Here is an 8,364-nt window from a genome sequence, read left to right as displayed (position 1 = left end):
TAGGTCCTAATACATTAATAGTAGGTGATTTATTGATCTTTTGTATCATTTTCTGGGTCTCTATTTCATTTAGTTCTGCTCTGATCTTAATTATTTTTTTCCACCTACTATTTTGGGGATTGAATTGTTCTTATTTTTCTAGTTCTTTGAGTTGTAGTGTTAGGTTGTTTATTTGAAACTTTTCTATTCTTATGATGAAGGATTGACTGCAATTACCTTCCCTCTTAGTACTGCTTGTGCCGTATTCCAAACATTTTGGTATGATGTGTCTTTATGTTCTTCTCTTTCAGAACTATTTAAATCATGGATGAACAAAGTAAGTAAAGTGTTTACATTTATCCCTATAATATTAAATTTGTCATTAGCTTATTATTTGTCATAATGTTTCATTCTGTTTCAAAAATATATATATTTATATTGTGTTTATGCTCCAGGATCTAATGTCTAGTTCAGTATTTTGACTATTGAAAAGATGTACAGAAATATCCAGTGACACTATTTTTTTTATTAAAAATAAGAAATCCTTAGAGAAACTATAGAAATTTTAGGCTTATTGGGAAATATGTTATGTAATGTGTACTGTATTCCATCCAGAACAGTTTTATCTTTTCTCTGTGCATTTTATATACATAAATATTATTGAAGTAATACTAATTAACAGATAATGAATTTAATGTCAGTTTATTGAAATAAAATCCTTAGATACACACCCTGATGTATATTTCACAACATACACATGTGTATAGGTTTAAATAATACCAATCATTATGTTCTGGCTTTTGCTTTTTTTTACTCAAGAAAATTCTAAGTAAGATGAATATTTATCAAGCATATAATGAAAAACTTTGTCTTATGAAATGTTAAGTTTCTGAAGAGAAAAACACTACATATCAGGGAAAATATCAAAAATCAAATCCTATTTTTCTGAAATGGTCTTTATTTTCTCTTTTATTTTTGTTGAGATAAAAACAACAACAAAAATTATCCCTCACTACCATGTCAGCCTTCTAGATATATTAGATAATTTTCAGGACCAGGCCTCTTGCTTTCCTCATTTGAAGTTTTATGATCTTTTCTTAATGACTGCTATATTGATTTAATTTTATTTATAAATCTCAATTAAAGCTTTTTAAATGTAAATTTGTATAAAATTAGGCAGTTTTATTTGCTACAACCTTTAAGATGCTTTAACTCAATTTAGAAATAGCCATTTGGGTATGGTTATTAGTCACCTTTTAACTCTTTAGTTTTGTATATATAATTGTATGTGTCTATGTATATAGTTGCATACTTATTAGGCATATTTAAAAAATTAGGAATTCAGCCCCAGTAACTCAGAGGCTGTCTTATTTTATTTAACAGGGAATTTGTTTGAGACAGGATTATACCACAAGTTAGCTCTGATAACAGGTACAGCTTATGTTGAGTGAAGAATATAGTTTACCTATTTCACTGCAGTATAAAACCACACAAGTGAAAATTATCTAAGGACAATGTATTTTAAAAAAATATTTATTTTATTGAAGCAGACATGTATTTACCTCTCCTTGAATTGCAGACATGCAAGTGAATGCTTCTCACTCAGGAAAAGTTTTGCCAGCTGGGCATCCCCCTTAAGTATCCATCGGCTGCATTTCAAGGTAAAATATTTGATTAAAGGAGAAAAATTAAAATAAACCAATTGATAGTGCTGAGAGAGTGAAAGAGAGAGAGAAAGGGAATGTGTGTCTTTTTTGTAGTTCTTTTTTACATTAATGAAATGTTGGTAGCTTAGCTGTTCTTGGTTTTTTTTTTTTAAATTTAACTACATATTTTCCGTGAAAGTAATTTTTATTTATAGAGGAAAGTAAAGGCATAAAGGAGAGCAAATAAAAACAGTTGTGAGTTCACATTTAGCAAATGAAATACAAGGCTGCACATCTATTAAGCCCCCAAATACAGATGTTAGGTAAAATATTTTATTGATCCTCCATCTGTTCTGAAAATTGTGACCGTGTAATCACAGGAGATTTATCGCGGGGTGTTTGTGAGTCACATTGTTACCTGGCACAAGTCTGGCTGCCTTCCCCCTTTCAAAAACAAGCCACTCAAAAGTCAAATGTTGATGAGAATGGAAGTCCACTTTTATTCAGAAATGCTGGTGACCTGAGGTAAAGCATCTCTCGGGTACACCTGAAGGAGGACGGCCAGACTAAAGCCATCTCACAGTCTCAGGTTTACTGAGGAGTTTTTAAAGAGAGGGTTGAGGGAATGGATCATGGGAAATGAAAAGCAAGAGGGAGGACATGAGCCACAGGGGTTCTGTGCAAGGAGCCAGGTGCAGGGTCTCCCCAAGGTCCCATCTGGTTTCTGCTCCCATCCTGCTGTTGTCTCAGGTCCTTCTGGAGGGATGGAATCTGCATAGCTTTATTGATGTCTTCCTTGGTTGCCCAAAGTCTGGATAGTATGTGCAAACCTGCAGCTCCAGGCTGGCTGGAAAACAACTTTACATCATGTAAATAATGTCATCTTTCCCTACAACCAAGGTCAAAATATCAAATAACCATGGGAGAAAAGGGAACTCAGAGAAATGCATGCCAAGAAAACACCTGTGTCCTTTTGAAATCTTTTAGAGCCCACGTAGTTTTAGGTCCCAACATGGCTTCAGTCCTGCTCACTTTGTTTGTAACATATGTGACAGCTTTATTTTTATATACGTGTTGATTCATGCCTTGCATTTCTAAGAGAAGTAATTGAGTCATATCACTACATAGTAGAGAGTACTTTTTTCTTTTGAACCAATGCATAAAAGAATCTAGAGATTTTGATTTAGACAATGAAGTTTATCAAAATTACTAGAACTTTACAAATGGCAAAGTCCATGTTAACATGTGCCCAGATTTCCAAGTAGGCAGGCTACCCACATCTTGAAAGAGCATCCTGGGTATTTAGGATCAAAGAGAAAGTGGTTTGTCAGAAGGGTGTAACCATTTTGTTTTCTTCTCCAAGCAAACTAAACTGCTTGGGAGCTAAATGACCTGTTTAATTTTCTATCCAGAAACCTTCCAGCAGGTTCTGGATCTCATCCAGATGTTTGCAGTTAAAATATGAGCTAGATAAGCTCCAAGGACCTAAGGTGGTAGTTCTCAGCTAAATGACCTGTTTAATTTTCTATCCAGAAACCTTCCAGCAGGTTCTGGATCTCATCCAAATGTTTGCAGTTAAAATATGAGCTAGATAAGCTCCAAGGACCTAAGGTGGTAGTTCTCAACCATGGCTTCACCAGTATCACCCAGAAGCAATTAAAAATAGTAGTGCCAGGTCATGATCCCAGAAAAACTAAATCAGCACCTCTGGTAGTAGAACTCAGAGACTGGTAATTTTGTAATACTCCAGCTGATTCTACTGAGAAGCCAGGGTTGAGAACCTGTGCTCTATGTTCTTATAGGGTTGGTGTTTAGAGAATTATTAGCAAGTCTATAATATTCATCAAAGGTACTTAGAGAATGATTTAATCCACCCAATAGCTAATTAAAAGTAGGTGTCCATAATGAAATTCAGTTACAAACTTGAGAGTTTGCTAGAAAAATAGCTTGATTTTGTATCTCGAGTCCAGTTCTTAAGATCACAATGATGCTAACAATAAGGATAAATTAAGATTGAGAGTTTACTGTGCTTTGGGCATTGTTTCAAATGTGGAATTAATGTGGATTAACTCATTTATTCCTCAGAACACTCTTATAAGGTGAATACTATTAGTTAACTGAGACATAGAGAGTTTGGATCAGGCTTCAAGTTCTGCCATCTGTAATTATTGGTTGTATGGTTGTCTTAGACAAGTTGCAGTACCTCAAAGTCTGTTTTCTTATCTATAATTGGGGATGATATTTTTCTATTTAGGTTGCTTTGGAGATTAAATGAGAGTATAAAGGCTGGCCGGTTAGGTCAGTTGGTTACAGTACAGTGTTGATGACACCAAGGTCAAAGGTTCAGATCCCCGTACCAGCCAGCCACACAGACACACACACAGACACGCACACACACACACACAAATGAGTGAGAGCATATATAAAATGCTGAGCACAATTGTAAAGCTAGGGCTTACAGACACCTCGAGTCTGTTGCACAGATTGGGTTAGAAACCCTCCACATGCTGGTCTATGTGCTAGGTAAAAAAAAAAAAAAGGTTCTGGGAGCTGTAGGTATAGAAAAATGAATGGCTTTTATTCAGATCTAGGAGCAACTGTCCCAGTGGCTTCTCTGAGAGTTCTGAGCAGCACTGTGGACCAGAGCTGTTAGTCTTTTACACATAAGTCCACAACCCTGGACGCCTGGGTGCCCATACACAGCTTACATTAAGTAGTAACAGGGAACACCTGAGGATCTTTACAGCAAATGATTGGCAAGACTCTGAACATCCGAAGGGCCCTGACATTTTCCTATTTTTCCCAACAACAATGCTTTGCAAATAATAAATGACAAGTATTTGCTAATATATTGGTCATATGTTAAATCAGTTGGGCTTTATATAAATGGAAGTATTATGATGTTAATAATGTAACCAATTAACTCGTATCTCTATATCCCCACTGGCTTTCCCTGTGATCTGGCCTCTGTACTGAATCCAGTGATCATTAAAAATCTAAATCTATTCATGTCAGAGACAATGCTCAGCCCCGAGCTTATCGGCTTATCATTACTTTTAGGATGAAGGCCAAAACCAGGCCCAGGGAGCCTTTTCCCTGCTCCCATTTTAACTGCCTTATCTATTCATGTCAGAGACAATGCTCAGCCCCGAGCTTATCGGCTTATCATTACTTTTAGGACGAAGGCCAAAACCAGGCCCAGGGAGCCTTTTCCCTGCTCCCATTTTTAACTGCCTCGAACCATGGCTTCACCAGTATCACCCAGAAGCAATTAAAAATAGTAGTGCCAGGTCATGATCCCAGAAAAACTAAATCAGCACCTCTGGTAGTAGAACTCAGAGACTGGTAATTTTGTAATACTCCAGCTGATTCTACTGAGAAGCCAGGGTTGAGAACCTGTGCTCTATGTTCTTATAGGGTTGGTGTTTAGAGAATTATTAGCAAGTCTATAATATTCATCCAAGGTACTTAGAGAATGATTTAATCCACCCAATAGCTAATTAAAAGTAGGTGTCCATAATGAAATTCAGTTACAAACTTGAGAGTTTGCTAGAAAAATAGCTTGATTTTGTATCTCGAGTCCAGTTCTTAAGATCACAATGATGCTAACAATAAGGATAAATTAAGATTGAGAGTTTACTGTGCTTTGGGCATTGTTTCAAATGTGGAATTAATGTGGATTAACTCATTTATTCCTCAGAACACTCTTATAAGGTGAATACTATTAGTTAACTGAGACATAGAGAGTTTGGATCAGGCTTCAAGTTCTGCCATCTGTAATTATTGGTTGTATGGTTGTCTTAGACAAGTTGCAGTACCTCAAAGTCTGTTTTCTTATCTATAATTGGGGATGATATTTTTCTATTTAGGTTGCTTTGGAGATTAAATGAGAGTATAAAGGCTGGCCGGTTAGGTCAGTTGGTTACAGTACAGTGTTGATGACACCAAGGTCAAAGGTTCAGATCCCCGTACCAGCCAGCCACACAGACACACACACAGACACGCACACACACACACACAAATGAGTGAGAGCATATATAAAATGCTGAGCACAATTGTAAAGCTAGGGCTTACAGACACCTCGAGTCTGTTGCACAGATTGGGTTAGAAACCCTCCACATGCTGGTCTATGTGCTAGGTAAAAAAAAAAAAAAGGTTCTGGGAGCTGTAGGTATAGAAAAATGAATGGGTTTTATTCAGATCTAGAAGTAACTGTCCTAGTGGCTTCTCTGAGAGTTCTGAGAAACACTGTGGAGTAGAGCTGTTAGTCTTTTACACATAAGTCCACAACCCTGGACGCCTGGGTGCCCATACACAGCTTACATTAAGTAGTAACAGGGAACACCTGAGGATCTTTACAGCAAATGATTGGCAAGACTCTGAACATCCGAAGGGCCCTGACATTTTCCTATTTTTCCCAACAACAATGCTTTGCAAATAATAAATGACAAGTATTTGCTAATGTATTGATTATATGTTAAATCAGTTGGGCTTTATATAAATGGAAGTATTATGATGTTAATAATGTAACCAATTAACTCGTATCTCTATATCCCCACTGGCTTTCCCTGTGATCTGGCCTCTGTACTGAATCCAGTGATCATTAAAAATCTAAATCTATTCATGTCAGAGACAATGCTCAGCCCCGAGCTTATCGGCTTATCATTACTTTTAGGATGAAGGCCAAAACCAGGCCCAGGGAGCCTTTTCCCTGCTCCCATTTTAACTGCCTTGAGCCGCCTCTCTACTGTTCGGCCAGACTGGCCATTTTTCAGATTGTTAAAGGTCTGTGTTTGTTACGATCCCAGGACTTCTCTCTGCAATGCTCTTTACGTGCCCAGCCTGTCAACTTCTCTGCACCCGTCAGGTCTCAGTTGGAAGCTGGTCCTCCAGGGGGCTGCACCTGCTCCTTCCCTTCCCTCTCCACATGTCAGCAGCCACCTTTGGCCTATGGAGTCATAAATGCCTGGCTCCTTACTTCAAATCACTTGTCTCCAATTCTTATTAATCAACTAATCACACTTGTTTATTGCCCTCTAGATAGGGTGAGTATAAAGTTCTCTCCTGTTAAACAATGAGGCAAGGGTTGCATCTTTGTTTCTCATTGTAAATTCCAATGCTCAGCAGTTCTAAAAACTTTTTAAGACATACATGAGATCATGGAATGCAGCCCTTTGCTTCAGATCCTCCAGTGCCTGCCAGTCACACTTGGGATCAAATCCAAACCCCTCACTAAGGGCCTCCCTAGATGGACTGTCACTTGTCCTTTTGGGGTAGTTGTTCCCATTCTTCCTCTCTCTCATGATGTTTCTCACAAAAGGCCAAATCATTCCTGGAGTCAGGGGGTTTGCATTTGCTTTTCCTTCCTCCTGGAGCATTTCTCACCAGATCTTCAGATAAAGCTTTTTCCGTCTCATCTTTTAGATCTCAATATAAAGTGTATGTGTACTAATGTAACTGCTTGCACCCTGCCATCTCCTACACCCGTTTTCTCCATCGTGCCAGTCTAAAATCTTTTAAAATTTATTTTTTGTCTTTCAGAAATTGGCAATAAACTCCCTGAGAGCAGGTTGACTCACTGATAGCTGTACTCACATATGGTAGATAATCTATAAATATTTATTCATTATAAAAATAATAAATTATAAAAGCTTCATGTAAAAAGCATTACTATGAGGTTTAATCTGTTTTTCTTTGTCTTATTTTTTTAGGATGCATCAATTTTGTCATAAATTTCCCATTTAAAAGTATTTATAATTGTCCATTCTAAGTATTAAATTTTTCATGGCCTTTAATGCTAAAGTATTGTGGAACACAGTTCTTTGAAATTATATTCTATTCATATGGAATTGCTACTCTGTGGACTATACAAATAAACTTATGAAGCTTCATTGCAATCACACATTTACAGGTAATATAAAATATAGACTTATTAAATTTCTTCCTCTACTCTGCTTAGTAATTACTTAAAAGAATTTTGCTTTTTATAACTTTTTGCCTTCCTTGTTTTTCGAATTATGTATTGCAAAGTGCACAGGGTGGTTAAATTATGAAATTTAAAAATCTAACCTAAATATCAAAATAGTTTTTTTCTTTTTCATTTTTTTATGTAGAGGGACTTAGGATAGGAATACACGATGGATTAACTGTTAACAGGCAAACTGTTAACCCAGAAGTGTCTGGGACATGCTTTACTTTTACACCGAGTCTTCTCAGCATTGCCACTGTAATATTTTGGGATGGACAATTCTTTGTTTTCTGGGTTCTAGTCGTTCTGGGCATTTAGGATATTAAGCAGCATCCCTGGCCTCTGCCCACCAAATTCCAGCATCACCCTCCCCTCCAGTTGAGACAAATAGCTTCTAGACCTTGCCAAATATCCCTTGGGGAGGATGGGCAAAACCATCCCTAGTTCTTTCTATACATCTGAGATGTCATTTGTCGGAATTCCAGAATTATCATTTTCTTACAAGGTGCTTTGGTCCAAGAAGTTCTGGCTCAAAGCCTTTACTCTGTGCCTTCTACCTAGTGCCATCTCGCTTTTAATTGAAGACATGCCAAGTCTTTATGTGGGTGACTCTAGATCATAGATTTTCTTTCTCTTTTCCAACTGAGTTTTCAACAGTAAGGGTAAGGCTGTAGGCCAACTCTATTCACACCTACCACCCTCAAAATACAAGTGGGTAGGAACCCACTGGAAAATTTATGAAAGATAAAAATACCCTGTAAGCTTCTCAGA

At 37.2% G+C, this 8,364-nt stretch overlaps 1 long non-coding RNA gene across 2 annotated transcripts in view; it reads left to right on the top strand.

Annotated features, from left to right (window-relative positions):
• Positions 1 to 240: 240 nt before the first annotated feature.
• LOC103606712 overlaps positions 241 to 8,364 on the top strand; it is a 30,995-nt gene continuing 22,871 nt past the window's right edge. For both annotated transcript variants that reach the window (XR_551908.1, XR_551909.1), the window contains exons 1-4: positions 241 to 316; positions 1,559 to 1,640; positions 7,167 to 7,225; positions 7,337 to 7,536. This is a non-coding gene — a long non-coding RNA (uncharacterized LOC103606712). The remainder of the gene's footprint in view (positions 317 to 1,558; positions 1,641 to 7,166; positions 7,226 to 7,336; positions 7,537 to 8,364) is intronic.

Source organism: Galeopterus variegatus, unplaced genomic scaffold (assembly GCF_000696425.1).
Source record: "Galeopterus variegatus unplaced genomic scaffold, G_variegatus-3.0.2 Scaffold6794, whole genome shotgun sequence".
NCBI classification, from domain to species: Eukaryota; Metazoa; Chordata; class Mammalia; order Dermoptera; family Cynocephalidae; genus Galeopterus; species Galeopterus variegatus.
Note: the sequence above shows the minus strand (reverse complement) of the source record. Positions and strands in the feature narration are given on the sequence as shown.